This window comes from Parasteatoda tepidariorum, chromosome 5 (genome assembly GCF_982258835.1).
Source record: "Parasteatoda tepidariorum strain Cologne lab strain chromosome 5, Ptep-v5.0, whole genome shotgun sequence".
Taxonomy (NCBI): domain Eukaryota; kingdom Metazoa; phylum Arthropoda; class Arachnida; order Araneae; family Theridiidae; genus Parasteatoda; species Parasteatoda tepidariorum.
In genome coordinates, this window is record NC_141759.1 from 118110383 (window position 1) to 118126651 (window position 16269).

The 16269-nt window shown below is 25.7% G+C and overlaps 1 long non-coding RNA gene across 34 annotated transcripts in view; it reads right to left on the reverse strand.

Moving 5' to 3' along the window:
- LOC107450524 (uncharacterized) overlaps positions 1 to 14186 on the reverse strand; it is a 66928-nt gene extending 52742 nt beyond the window's left edge. For 5 of the 34 annotated variants that reach the window (XR_015434302.1, XR_015434290.1, XR_015434299.1 and 2 more), the window contains exons 1-4: positions 13622 to 14106; positions 12511 to 12620; positions 10970 to 11011; positions 828 to 941 (exon numbers count right to left, since the gene is read on the reverse strand). This is a non-coding gene — a long non-coding RNA (uncharacterized LOC107450524). Of the gene's footprint in view, positions 1 to 827; positions 942 to 10955; positions 11012 to 12510; positions 12621 to 13621; positions 14128 to 14161 lie in introns of those variants that run through there. The other 29 variants (XR_015434327.1, XR_015434291.1, XR_015434325.1 and 26 more) reach the window with 24 other exon arrangements.
- Between the last annotated feature and the right edge of the window lie 2083 nt (positions 14187 to 16269).

The window sequence follows — 16269 nt, forward strand, 5'->3', positions numbered from 1 at the left end:
TTTACTTGTAATATTTTTTATTATCCTCTATCATTCTTAATATTACTCTCTACTATTACTATGATTTGATATTTTATTTTTATTGCAAATTAATAGTTTAAAACAAAACAGTATTCTTCATTATTAGTGGCATTTTCTTATCCTGCAATATCACCTTATCATATTATGTTTATGGTACCTCAACTTTTATAATGAGGATTACATAAAATTATTTTCAGCCATAACTGTTATTAGGAATTAACTTTACATAGGATTACTAAACAATCTGATGAAAAACATGAACTAATTTTACTACCAAAAGTTAATTAGAAATTTTAAAAGAAGAAGAAACATTTTAAGTTGCAATGTTAACTCAATAAAATGATTATTAAAATCTAAATTAGAATTTTATTCTAATCGACATTTATAACAAAAGGTTTGGGACAGATTTTAGACAAAATGCAGAATATATTAATGAAAGAACCAGTATATGAATGAAATATGCTTACCCCCCTCAGACACACCCTTTCTTGTCTCTCTTAAATGCTCTACCATAGTCTAATTCTAGGTGATAAAAGATCAACTTTTTGTTTTATAAAATTTAACTGAAAAAATTGTTCCCATCAACTATAGTGATGCTGAAAAATTAAATATTTTTAAAAACCTTGTACCAAAATTAAGTACTTTTAATAGCCCTTATTTCCCAAAATAATAATTAAGCAGTTTTTAAGGATTTCTAAGGAGTTTGGGAATATTGTAATAAGGAGTTCACCCAAGTCTGGACAACACTTGGGTTATCTGTATATGTAATAAAGAAATTTACAAGTTTTATATTATTTAAAACTTACTGTAGAGGTATTCTTCATCCTCTCCCAGACTCTTTCATGATTAATCTCAAGTTGATCATCTTTTTCCAACAAAACAATTTAATTATAGGTGAAGCAGGACTGTGAAGATGAGTCCTACAAGTAATTAATATTATGATATAAAGATTGATAAGTATAAAAGAGATACAAAAAATCAAAACAAATTAAAACCATGAAAATAATACACAAGCTATGATGGAGCATTATATTTGGTAAAAAGCACATTACAGAAAAATTATACAGAAAAACATTACAAATAGGTATAAAAAAATTTTGAAAACAAATATAACTGAATTTAAAAAAATAAAAAGAGCAGTAAAAAAAATTTAGGCTAAATTTTTCTTAAGTATTTAAGCCCTTTCTCATAGGCTGATTAAAATATTCCACACTATTTGTAACATTTGTTTTTGCAATGTTTTCTGCATTGTACTTTGCATTAAAGATGATTTAATGTAACTGTATACAATTGTGCACTCTAATTGAAACTTGCATACAATTTTCAATTTGTAACATGTATTTTTGATTTTTTGATATTTATACTATTTATAATATTCAAACAAATGTAACAGAATTAAAAAAATGTCATCAAGCTCTCTGTTAGCAGTGTTTAAACCCCTCTCTAAAAAGTATTTAAGAGAAATTTTAAAATATATTTTAAATGTTTCTTTGAATATCAGTTTAAGAATCTACCAGTTATTTAAAATTCAACTAAAATTTACTGCAAACATAGAAAATAAGAAGCTTTTGATAAATGTGAAACTTTACAGCTTGTAGTTAAAAAAAAAATATATATATATATATATATATATATATATATATATATATATATATATATATATATATATATATATATATATATATATATATATATATATATATATATATATATATATTAAAGTGTCAATATAAAAAGTGAAGAGAAATTCTTATTGAAGAGAAAAAGGAACAGCAAATCTTAAAACATTATTAGAGGTCAATGCATTAAGGATCTTATTTTAAGAATCTTGTGAAAATTATATATATCAAAAACTATGGTTCTATATTCATCAAAATACTATATGATTTTTTTAATAACCATTTTTTAATAACCATTTTAATAACCATAATAGATATTAAGAAAAATATATGACCATATTAAGAAAAATGTATGTGACCATATTAAGAGAAATACATGAACTTTTAAATTAAGAAGTAACAAGTTAATAACCACTTCAAAACCTGAAAGATAAATAAAAGTCTTCAAAAGACACATTAGCAATTGCAACTTCTAAGTTAACTCTTGTTAAATTTTAGATACAAGTTAGAAAAATATTCCACCTGATAGAAATATTTATTATAAACAAATCATTGTGAAATAATGGAAATGTACAAGAATTAAATAAGTTTACTTGAAGTATAAAATAAAAAATTTCAAAAACAACAAAGTAATGCAAACAGCAGTATTGAATTGTTTATCCACATACACAAAAGGAATACTTAGAAAAAAAAACGGACAAAATCTAAAAATGTTTAAATTAGACAGCACAAAAAATATCCTTATAATAAATACCATTCTTGAATTTACAAAAAAAAACTATATAATTGCTCAAAAATATCTTTCTGAGACAAACTAAAAAGCGTAGTAGAGTTTTAAAGCAGTCTTATCGATATGTTATCAGTTCATAATATACTGAACAAAATTAATTTAATTCTATTCAAAGAGGATTAAACATTTTAGAGAATGCTTGCAATTTCAATTGCGATTTTTGGTGTAACCCAGAAAAGTAAGCTTATGCCCAAATATTGTTGTTCAGTTCTCACAAGCGATAGCATGCACACAAGTTTGTATCTAACAAGGGTGGAACACATATAGAAAATTCCTATTAAAACAAAATTAAGCTTAAATTAAGGAGCATGTGGTTAAGATAGGGCACAAATTAAACGTGTGATAATATTTAAGAATAGCCAAGACAAGTTATTGGTCGAAAATGTCATCACAGTTTGTGGGGAGGGAGATGGTGGGTATTGCAAGAGGCAATTTTGAAAAATCGCTGAAAACTTTTTCTTAAAATAAGTTTTTTTATTTATTTTTATTTAATCATTTATAATTGATTTCTTATTAGTTTCAAGAAATATAACTTCATTATTTTCAAATGCGTATTTTAGTTTATTTTAAAACTAAGTTAATATTGGTTTAGTTGAATTTTTTTTTCTTTCGTGGTGTAACAGTTAGGCTGTTCACCTTCTACCTGTGAGGTCAGGAGTTCAATTCAAATTTCTTTATCTAAAAAGGTTAATAACTATTTAATAAGTTTTATTCAAGTTATAAATTATAATTTTTTTAATCAAAATTAATTTGTTTAAAAAATTAAATTTTTAAGACAAAAATTTATAAATGTTTTATTTTTCTTATTTTTTAATCAAAATATTTGAATTAATTTTTAACTAATTATAACATTTCAATGCGAATTTTAAATTACAAAATTTCTTAGCTTAAATTTGCAATTTAAAAAAATAACAACAAAATTTTAACTTGAATTACACATTTTTTAATTAATCCATCTATTTTAATAAGATAAAATTAAACAGGTACTGATATTTTTTGTTCTTAAAATAATTTATAAATTGCATAAAACATGTTAAATAGTTCATTTTTAGAAAAGAAAGTTAAAGATAATAAATATTCCATCGAAATCCGAACCTCTCAACAGAAAATGGAAAGTCTAAATGCTGCACCACAACTGCAGGTGAGTTTCAAAGTTTTTCTGAATTTAAAGGTAAATGAACTGAAACTTTAAAGGGTAATATTTTACCCTTGGGGCATCTCCTTGTAAAACATGCACAATCTACAGGGGTAGCAGCAAAGTTTTTTAAAATTTTAGGGTAATTTTAGGAACTTTTTTCAAAAAATTTTAGGTAAATTTTAGGGGTAATATATGATTTTGCTAGGATAAAAACAGATCACACGGTAGCTTATTACATAACAGAAGATTATTACAATTCATCCACACATATCATAAATAATTGCAAGTCATAAAATAAAGCTCTGAAATTTATTAAGTCAAGAACGAAATCTCTGAAGCGTAAAAATGAAATTTCAACTTTACATATTACCTATCAGAAATTAAGTGCATAATTCAGGAACAGGCAAAAGTGAGAATAAATCAAAAGAAAAAATAAATTGACACCAACTTGGATTTTTATTTAATTTTTACCTTCTTAATCAAAACTTTATTATTACCCTTTACCTTACTTTATTAAAAAAAACTATTGTGTGATATTATTAGATTTCAAATCAGCAATTTATATTAGAAGTTAGAGAAAAACAAATTAATCATGATCATTTTTCTAATATATTCTTGATCTGATTTGTGAGATTCTTTTACTGCCCTCAATAGTGTTGTGGTGATCTTCAACACTCCTCCATAATTTCGAATGGTATCTTTGATAGTCTAAGAGACATAATAGTATTCTCATGGTGACTCATATTAAGCATTGCTCTATTTATCGAAAAACCTCTCTCAGGATCAGAATTCCCATGTGGCAAAATTAAAACAGTTTTAATTAATGTAGTTAAATTCTTATATTTTAGATTATTGCTTTTTTATTTATATTCAGCCTATAACTCTAATTTTTTAGGAAAACCAACAAAATTTTATCAGATTTTTAGGAATTTTAGGGTTTGCACATAGTTTTAGGAATTTTATGAATTTTAGGGGGAATGTGACCCCTGAATCTATATAACTTTTTACATTAGGCATTTTTGTGTGCCATAGTTGTAAAATTATTTTTGAATTATTTGCTTTATACTTTTATCCTATCTTAAGAATTAGAGAATATGAATTATCAATCAAATATAAAATAGTACTTACAATTAAAGCAAAATATATATACATAAAAAAAAAGAATTCGGAAGTTATAATATGATGCAATTTTTCGTCAAATAAAATTACTTAAGAAAATTGGAGTAATTTACAAACTATATACAAATTGAGCAATCAATTATGAATATAAGAAATTATGAAGATAAAAGATTTATGAATGAACAGTCTCAATTATAAGTGAATTAAACTCAAAGCAATAACTCCCAACTTAACTAAATGAATCATTTCAATTAGATATATTTTGCAGTTTCATTGTCAATATTTTATATATTTACAGAAACCGAGAAAATGCTAATCATGACAAAAACATTAATAAAAATTCTATAAAATTAAAAAAAAAATTTTAATTTTTTTATTCCACTTATTTCCTACCTTAATTCCCAAAGAAAAGGAAGAATCGCTTAATATTCAATCTTTATATTAAATCCAAATTCATAAAATGATAAAAAAGTTAAATGAAGTTAATGCAATGATTATATTTAAACTTTGAAAAAAATACTGCATATTGATTGGTAACTAAAGCCGTGTACAGAAACAAAAATTGTCTGCAAAAAATTCTGGCTTTCCAAATATCAAAGTGAAAGATAATCCAACAAGAAAAAGTCAAAGGGGAAAATTATGTATTCCCTTTTCACCTTTAAGAATTTACTCATTGGAGCTTTTTGAAAACTACATTGCAAATTTTTTTACCATTTCATAATTATGAGTATATAAATTAAATACATCAGAAATTACCAGATTTTTGAATCAGAATAAAACTTCCCTTTTCACACGTAAGCAAATAAATAAAAAGTTGCACACATTAAAAATAGTGCATGCTATGCATGGTTAAAACAAGACTAATATTAGACATGGTTTCGTTGAAGATTTCCTTTTCCCTGTTGGTTTTCCCACATCCTACTTTTATTTTGATATCCAATCACAGGAGAGGGGTAGATAAGGATAAGGGTCTTTTTCCAAATTTAAAACAGACTCCCATTTAACTGACCTTGAACTATTTTTAAAGTAAAAAAAAAACGACAAAAGAAAAGGGAGTGTTTTTATATTAGCTTTTATTAGTTGTATACAATAGTTGTTTAACATAAAGTCAATATCTTTTATTAGAATTTTATCCTTAAATTAAATTAGTACTGAAAAGAAAGTAAAAACCAGAAGGTGATGCAATATCCTGACACATGGAATAAGGTTTGAAATTTGTTTAATTTTGCTGATAATGGAGGTGTTTGAAATTGCCAAAACTATGCTTATATAATATTTGAATGACTTCTAATTTAAAGTAATGATAATGCGATAATGGTAGGGGCAACCATTAATAATTTTCCCAAATAATGTAACAGTAAAAGGATCAAATGAACATCAAAATGGATTTTTAAAAAATTGGTCGAAATTATTAAATAATGTTGAGCTTTACCAAGAAGCTATAAACTTGGAAAAACAGTTATCAATTGCTTACATTCACTCTTTGGAAATAACAGTAAAAGGATAAATAGAATGGAAATAATCAAGGTTCAGCTGTTAGAACACTATTAGAAACTTCACAAGTTTGAAAAAAGGTAATTTAAAACTTTTCTTTTAAAATTAATACAACAATGATACTTTTAACAATATTAATGATAGAGCATACCTAATAATTCAAAGATACATAAGCAGGGGTCTGTCCAGGCCGAATTTACTACCGTTTAGCGGTACCTTCACAAATTCAATTTTAGGAAAAACGGTAGTTTCACAAATTCAACTTTAGGAAAAACGGAAGTTTCACAAAATACTTTTCTTAAAATTTTATTATTGTATCCCTTAAGACACGATAAATTCATATTTTTACCATATTTTTATGTTGATTTTTTAATATAATTTTTAATTTTTCACAAATTATGTCTAAATTTTCACAAAATAGGTACCTCTCAGAAAAACCTAGACAGACCCCTGATAAGTGTTGGAAGAGCTTGAGAATTCTCCTTAAGACACACTAAACAACATTTTTTATATTATTGATCGGAAAAAAACAAAATCTTATCTCCAATAATTATAATTTTTCAAGGGGATTGAAAAACATTCTAAAAATGCAACATTTAGTTATTTTGTTATAAGAAATTCATTAACAGTATATTTTAATACCAGTGTTCTCCTTAACCCTTTTGTGAAGGGCAACCCTTTCAGCTTGCCCTTTGACCCCAATAAATGCTCTTTGCGCTTTTTATAAAAATAAGACACTCTCTTTTAAAAATATTGTCTTTTTATTCAGATTCCATTTTGAAAAAAATTAATTCATTGCTTAAATAACAATTACACATTGGTAAAATTATGTGTTTATAGGTTAAATTCAGATTACTTTTACAAACATTTACTTTGTTTGGACTATTCTCAACTGGTTAACATTCTATAATAGAAGTATCTTTTTAGGGGGAGGTCGGGGAGGAGCATATTAATAATTTTTTTTAAGTAATTTTAAAACTAATTTCTAAATATTTTTTTTCAAAAAATTCACATTTTAAAGTTTATTTTCTTATAATTTTTAGTTAAAATTATTAAAAAACGCTCTCAAGCTGTTTATCAATTAATCATTTTTTGTTAGTTTACTTTTAATTGAAAAAAAAATATGCACAGAGTTTGTTTGTTAGCATACCTTTAATTATTTTCATTAACAACAATCTCTTCTCAGATTTTGATAATGAGAGAGAATTACCTTTGAAATATACTTATAAGATAGTATGAGACAATTTATGATAGTATGAGGTAATTTAAAAATTGTCATGGATAAAATTCACTTATTACATAATATTACCAGTTTTAATTTTTAATGTGAGTTCCTTTCAAGACTCAAAAAGCTTTTTTCAGAGAGGAAGCGCCCAACCCTATTTTATTCGTAGGGAGAACTCTGTAATACAATATATTTCCTATTTATATAGACACGAGTCAGAAGTGATTCTTTTTTTTAAAAAATCTCATTTGTTTCAAATTCATATTAATAAACAAAATTCAAATGAATAAGTCACTATATAAGTCAAAGTAAACTAACTAAAAGGATTTGTTATTAAATAAGAAATTGATTTAATTTAAGAAGGATTTTGTTGAGAAGAATAAAAAGAAATATATAAAAATATAGAAGACAAAAAATCTAAATTTTGAGGTTTTTTAGAAACTTTATAATTTTATAATAGCTATATAATAGATCATTATAATGACTTTTTCAATTTTGTATTTGCGTATTTTGCTTTTAAAATATTTGTACAAATATTTTAAGACACAAATCTGTTGCAATGCCGATAATAAGAATTAGTATTAGACCCTGCTATTTCGTTATCCAAATAAAACTTATTCTTTTACATTCTGTAGGAGAAAATACATTTTTCAGAAAATCAATAATAAAATTAGGTTCTTCAAAACATTTTTAGAAGCTTAAACTGCTGAACAAAGTTTAATGGGAATTATTGAGAATTTTAGAATAATCAATTATTTTTAAAATCTATATTGTACCAAAAAAGGTATTTTTATTTTGCAGTATACTTTCATCTGATTAAGCAAAGAGAAAATAGCCTGGGTAAAACTAATAACATTAATTTACTTTTTTAGTTTACATGACACATAAACCTTGCTCTAACTTTCTATTTTTATCATTTTAAAGATAAATTTGTGATTGCTCTCATTAAACTAAAGAATAATTAGGTCATTGAATGAGCCTAAAAGCTAAACTTTTAGGCACATTCAATCACCTAATTCCTCTTCTTTCCTCTAAAAAAAGCTCCTCTGCTTAAAATTTTTTAGGACAAATTTGTTGCATGAAAATTTTTTAAAAAAAAGTTCAAAATAATAAGGTATAAAATTTTTAACTTTTCAGTGTTTTATGCAAACTTTATCATAATTATTTATTTTTATAAACAAAAAAAAATTTCAAACTTAAAATAGTTTTTTATATAATATGTATCGTCACTGAGAAGGAAATAAATAAGAAAATTTGATAAAGACTACAAAAATTGCAGCAATTACAATTTTACATATTTTATAGTCATTACTTTATATTTATTAAGAGTTTTATCAATTCAAATTTAGCCAAACACTGCATGGGTATAGATGTGGTCATATAAATACCCAGTAAGTATGGTATTTATATATGGGTATTTACCTCTGCCTTGGGGGTAGTACCCTAAATCAAGGCTTTTATAACTTTTCGTCATTTTTAAAATATATAACCATCATTTGCCTTGCTTATAGTTCTGGCAATAACATAACATTTTTAATTTCAAAAAATGAACACTAAAGAATATCAATTCCAGGAAAAATATTTCAAAAAACTATAAATACCAAGCAGAGGAGCTAAATTGTCACAATAAAAAGCAATGTTAAAAGGTATTGTGCAGTATCACAAAGTAGACTTTATGTTAAGTGATTTACGTGAAAATTGAGCGCTTTTCATGAAAAAATCATTTTTTTCGAAGACAATGGCATTAACTGGATAAAATAGAAGAAATTTATATGCATAAGGGATGAGTTTAAAATTTCTTAACTGTGTTCATTTCTATTAATTCTATAAATTTAATATTTATATTAAATGACTAAACTAAAACTGGAAATTTCTTTTGTAAGTTTTTGTAAAAAAAAACAAAAACAATATAACTATTTTATTTAAAATAAATGCTTTTTTTAATGTAATTTTAAAATCAGTTGATATTTTAATGAAATTTTTTAAAAAAAAATCATTTTTTCAAAAAATATTAAAGTGAACAATTTAATTTTTATATTAGTGAATTATTTTGTCAAGTATGAGGAAAACAAATCTTTAAAATACAAGATAATTTAGACAATTAAACAAGAGGTTGACAAATTTGACTGAGTTAAATTTATTAAGATCTTGTATTTAATTTTCAGTTTTATGTGAAATATTGATTATTAATATTGTTCTGAGTTTTTAATTAAATTTACAACATTAAATTTTTATTTAAATATGTCTTTAAATTAAACTCTTTTGTGATTTGTAATAAAAATACACATTGTAATGGACAATATTAAAAATTGAATGAGTTTTTAAAGATAAGTTTTTCTTCAATGTTTGTTTATAGAATGATGGAAGTCAGGGATGGACAAGGAATATTTTGGAGGGTGGTGGATGCACTTTTTAGGTGGTGTTATGTGATATATATTTATATCAGTATGTAAATATATGTATGTTGAGTTTTCCTTAAGCGTTCCTTTATATTTTAAATATATATTTCTGAGCTGAGAAACATTGGGAATTATGAATCAAACTGTGAACTTCAGGATGATTAAACCATAGTCATTCTCAAATAAAAACTAAAATACAATGATTCCAATAATTTATGAAGGAATTTTTTTCTTAGTTAAGAACTAATTAACTTCAAACAATGTCAGTAGAACTTAATTGTACCTTAAATATATATATAATTTTTTAACACCCAAAAGAACATGATAATAGAATTTTCAATAAAATTCATAAATACCCAGGCACTTATGAATTTCAAGTATTCACCTGGGTAAATACCCAGGGTATTTGTCAAAATACAAAATCTAAAAGCATGGGATAGTAAAAAAGAAGAAAAAGAAAAAATAATTGAATGAAAAAAAGGATTGAAAAAATACACATAAAAAAAAGTTAAGACTGTTATATCTGCGGCAAATTTAGTAACTAACTATACATTTTAATTGTTGTGTTATAGAAGAAAATATAATATCTAAATAATGTATTTATCACCTATTTTACAGATATGACTTTATATTCTATTAAATTAAGATTGTTGATATATATGCATTTCACAAAGCTGACACCCTACTTACAACAATGCTCATAGTATTTTTCATATTCCATTTATAAGAAATAGACTAGAAGAATTTAACACTAAGTAAAATTAATGATAGGATGATTTTAAACTTTTAACAAAATAATTGATCAATATGTAACTATACCATTCAAAAAGTGTTTACATAATAGAATGTTAAATATATAAAAGGCTATTTAAGGTAGTTAAAGGTAAGTAGTAATGAAGGTAATATTAAATTAATGAATTTAGATAGCAAAACTGAAAACCAGCACCTTAGTTACATTTAGCAGGTCTATTATGTTACAAAAATAAATTACCCACATGTTAAAAATTCATATTGTTGGCACATGAACTCGTTCTTTATCAATTAAAAAATTTAAAGTTTGATTTCAGTAGTTGTTATAAATACACACACGAAAGAGAATTATTGGCTTAAGTTATTTTTCAATTATGTAAATGTTTTCCTATGTAAATACCTTTAACTACCTACTGTAAATTCTTGTGAGTAGTTTTTTCAAAGCATTCTCCCCATCTAGGAAAAAAAAATTATTAAAATTTAAAAAATGACTTCAGAAAATCAGAAAAAGAGCAAGAATCTGGTACAAATATTTAACTTTTTTTTAAAAAAAATAACTTCACCAAGAAATACCGAAAAATTACATTATTTTATGTCGAGTAAAATATAAGAGTATAGTCATCTTATGTATTTCATTCTATTGAAATAAAAAAATTACATAAAATTTCAAAATCATGCGAATAATGTCAGTATATTTATTTACTTGCTTTCAGTTACTATAGATATTGTCTCATAATAGAAAAAGTAATTATTTGCAAGTTATTTCAAAAATAATGAATAGAAATAAAATGTTAATGCTTAGGGTACATTTTTTCTTATACTGATCATAAATACTGCAATGTAAGCTAGCTATAAGTCTTGCCTGATGTTGTCCTTTGAAATTTATTTGAAACAATTGTGAAATTTATAAATTTAGAATAGGGTTTAACTTTTAAAAATAACATACCTTGCATCCTAACAGCCATAAGACACTATTTTAGTACATTCACAATATACTCTAGTTTGTACACCTTTATGTATTTTTCAACACCTTTACTCCAATTTGGATCTTACTTAGCCTATCCTTATAAAAATAATGTTTCTTATGAAGAAATTTTCCATGACAAAACATTTTTATATGAAAATAAGGATTTAAAAATAGTATTCTTACACAATTAAAAGTGGTATCACATTTTTTCTGAATTTGCCATTTTATAACACTTGCCAAACATAACGCTAAAAAGTACACATTAGGAATTTCAACTTAATATTTAAGGAAAAAGGAAAGAAAAAGCACTCTTAAATTATGCTTAAAGATGTACAAAAAGATCTGTATGATTGCTAGCAGAAATAATAATCGAATTGTTTTATTCATAACGTTAAATCTTTTTTTCTCTAGCTCCAGCAATCGAATGTGTTTTAATGTTTTCAGTCCAAGTTTCCTTTATAGTGATTCGTTTGATTGTAATAATATTTTTAATTTTTCCTTGCTTAAATTTACCAACCTTAATGACAGGGTAGTAAGTAAATTTGAACTAAAATAATGAGTGTTTAGGGAACTAGTACTTAAAAATAAGGACCTAAAAATTTTTTTATACGAAATAAAATAATGTCTCAAATAAATTCAAAAAAGAAAGAAAACACAAAAAAAAAAATTTGTCTCGTTTCAGTAAAAAAAAAATTACATTATTTCTTTCAAATTAACTAATTTATAGTTTTTTATTCATAAAATTTGTAACTAATAAATTTTTCTTAAATTTATAACAATGGGTAAATCTTTTGATTTTGTAGTAAAAACTTTGAAAGAAAAATCTTCATCAAAAAATCTTATAGTTAAGATGAGGTTCGATTTATTGAGATTGCAACTATAAATGAGGGTCAGGTAAATTCCCAGTGGGTAGGGTATTTACTCTTGCAATGGGTAAGAACACCAAAATGAATGTAAAAATTAAATTTATTGTTAATTACTGACTAACCATTATATCAGCTGATAGCTTCTTGTTTTTGACAACCAAGGATACCACCATCAATTTTTTCATGCTTACAATCTTCAGCTTCCAAAAAGGATGTCCAACATTTTCATCTTCTAGATAAGAAAGAAGAAATATTTTCAATTGAATGCATGAATAAGCATAATTATAAACATGAAAAGAAAAAAAATCTGATTTTCATCATCTAGATAGGAAGGAAAAAATATATTTTAAATTAAGTGTATAAATAAGCAACATGAAAAGAAAAACAATATTAGGATTTCACAAAAATGTAAATTTCGCACCAACTCTCGAACCATATAGATATTTTATCATGCGCTTTAAAATTTCATAATTACGCTCACTTTAAAATCAACATATAGAATGTACCAATTGAATTAAAGGAATTATTTTACACTAATTACCTCAACAACAAAAAAATTTTTTAGTGATAAAATTAAAAACGTTTTATATTTTGGGAGTCCTAAAAATAAAGTAAATATTTTTAAATAATGCTCTTTTTTAAGATGTGAGCCCTTTTTTAGGGGCTCTTTCCAGCTTCTTGTGCCCTGCCCTTTTTAAGGTCTAGAATGAACATTTTCTTAGTATCTTAATATAAAAGTTACAGAACAATGAAATATAGATTATCTTTCAATTAAAAATAGCAATTGGAATTCTGAGAAATAATAATGTTTAAAAACATCAGAACATTTCAGATTAACAAAGCTAAGTATTACAGAATACACACAAATTTATCAAGAAAAAAAAATAAACAAATGAGCTAGTTCCTTGAATGTTTAGCACTGTCTTAAATTAGCAAATGAATTATTTGAGTTTTGTTATCTTTCCGGATTGAGTAAATTTCTTGTTTACATCGTTACAGAATATAATACATATTTATCACACCCTTGGCCACCAGAATTAAGGTATTATATTATTGTATATTATTGTTTGCCAAGATCACACTAAATAGGTTTACACCATTTATAATATCCTACACAATTCGGTAATTTACCCCCAAATAAAACTTCAAAATAAAAGAAAGCAGTTATAATAAATTTAAACTAAAACTAGCTTAAAAATACTATCGACCTAAATAAAGAAAAAATAGAAATACTATTTCGATCTGATGATATCCATATACGCCCCATCCCAGCATATACTTTTATTTCTGGATGTATTTCCTGGATAACCTGGGTCTTGGCAAATGTCAGGTCAGATTACGAATATATCCCTGCATAATTTAAACTGCTACTTGAAACAACCGAAATGATAAAATATAAAATAGCACTTTTACTTAAAAACTAATTTTTTGCAGGGCTTAAATGACATGTTTACATAATTTCACGAACATTCACATAAATTAAATTCATTAGCGCATAAAAAATTCATGATCAACAATGCAGTCACAAGAAACATCCAGCAGGACAAGCACAAGAACTTTAACACGGGTAACATCAGCAGAGCTATCACAATTTAGTTAAGTTTTAAAAACCTTTTTTAATTTTAGTCAAATTTTTGATTTAAAAATACTCTTTTGGTAATTTTATCAACCAATGCTAAAAGCAAATTCAAATGCTACAAATAAAAAAAAAATTGTTGGCCTTAAATTAATTTCGAAAGATTGTGCGATAATATTTTCACGCTTTTAGCTTACTTGCTTTCTATGACGTTTTTAGATTTTTTGGGTGTAGTCGCATTTACGTCGCAGTAGAGCTGCACAATGGGCTATTGGTGACGGTCTGGGAAAAGTATATTAAAAAACATAATATAAAATAAATAAAAAAATTTAAAGTCGACCCTTGCTGGGTATCGAACCCAGGACTTCCGTGACTACAAATCATCCTTGTGCACAGCGCTACCAACTGCACCACGATTCACATACCTGCTACACGTATATTTAGCTTAAAGCACCTCCTCCCGGATAATCAACAAAACTTATTTTGGAACATTGTGGGTCCACTAATTAGTCTATAAAAAATTCCTTTCGTACAATTGTTTGTTACATTAGACTCTAATTTCAGGCCGAGTTTGAAATTTATAGGTTAATATTAAAGGGAGTAACGGGGTGAGATGAGTGCGTGCCTCCTGATACGACTTTTGTCTTTTTTTCTGCCATTATTCGCTCTTTAACAAAGAAAAATAATTCTTTTCAAATATAAAACACTTTATTCTCTTAAAAATGTTGAGAAAGAAGTTAAAAAAATATCATTAAATAAAATAAACAAATAAAAAAAAATAATCAAATTTTATCAATTAGCTATTATTCGATATTTCATGAAGGAAAAATAGTTATTTCTATATACAGAACACTTTATTTACGCCAAATTGTCGAAAAGTATATTAAAAATCATATTATAAAATAAATAATAAGTTTTAAAGTCGACCCTTGCAGGGTATCGAACCCAGGACTTCCGGGACTACAAATCATCCTTGCCCACAGCGCTGCCAACTGCTCCAAACTTCACATACCTGCTTTGCGTATATTAAGCTTAAAGCAACTCCTCCCGGTTAATCAACAAAACTTATTTTGGAACATTGTGGGTCCACTAATTAGTCTATAAAAAATTCCTTCGGTTCAATTGTTTGTTACATTAGACTCTAATTTCAGGCCGAGTTTGAAATTTATAGGTTAATATTAAAGGGAGTAACGGGGTGTGACGTGTGCGTGCCTCCTGATACGACTTTTGTCCTTTTTTCAGCCATTATTCTCTCTTTAACAAAGAAAAATAATTATTTTCATATTTAAAACACTTTATTCACTTAAAAATATTGAGAAAGAAGTTAAAAAAATAACATTAAATAAAATAAATAAATAAATAAAAAATAATCAAAATTTATCTGCTTATTAGCTATTATTCGATATTTCATGAAGGAAAAATAGTTATTTCGATATACAGAACACTTCATTCACGCTAAATTGTCGAAAAGTAGATTAAAAAACATAATATAAATTAAATAAAAAAAATTTAAAGGTGACCCTTGCAGGGTATCGAACCCAGGACTTCCGGGACTACAAATCATCCTTGCTCACAGCGCTACCAACTGCACCACGTTTCACATACCTGCTCCGCGTATATTTAGCTTTAAGCATCTCCTCACGGTTAATCAACAAATAATATTTTGGAACATTGTGGGCCCACTAATTAGTCTATAAACAATTCCTTCAATACAATTGTTTGTTACATTAGACTCAAATTTCAGACCGAGTTTGAAATTTATAGGTTAATATTATAGCGAGTAACGGGGTGTGATGTGTGCGTGCCTCCTGATGCGACTTTTGTTTTTTTTTTCAGCCATTATTCGCTCTTTAACAAAGAAAAATAATTCTCTTTATATATAAAACTCTTTACTCTGTTAAAAATATTGAGAAGGAAATTAAAAAAATAACATTAAATAAAATAAATAACTAAATAAAAAATAATCAAAATTTATCTGTTTATTAGCTATTATTCGCAATTTCATACTGGAAAAATAGTTATTTCTAAATACAGAACACTTCATTCACACTAAATTGTCGAAAAGTATATTAAAAAACATAATATAAAATAAATAAAAAAAATTTGAAGTCGACCCTTGCAGGGTATCGAACCCAGGACTTCTGTGACTACAAATCATCCTTGCGCACAGCGCTACCAACTGCACCACGATTCACATACCTGCTACACGTATATTTAGCTTAAAGCACCTCCTCCCGGATAATCAACAAAACTTATTTTGGAACATTGTGGGTCCACTAATTAGTCTATAAAAAATTCCTTCGGT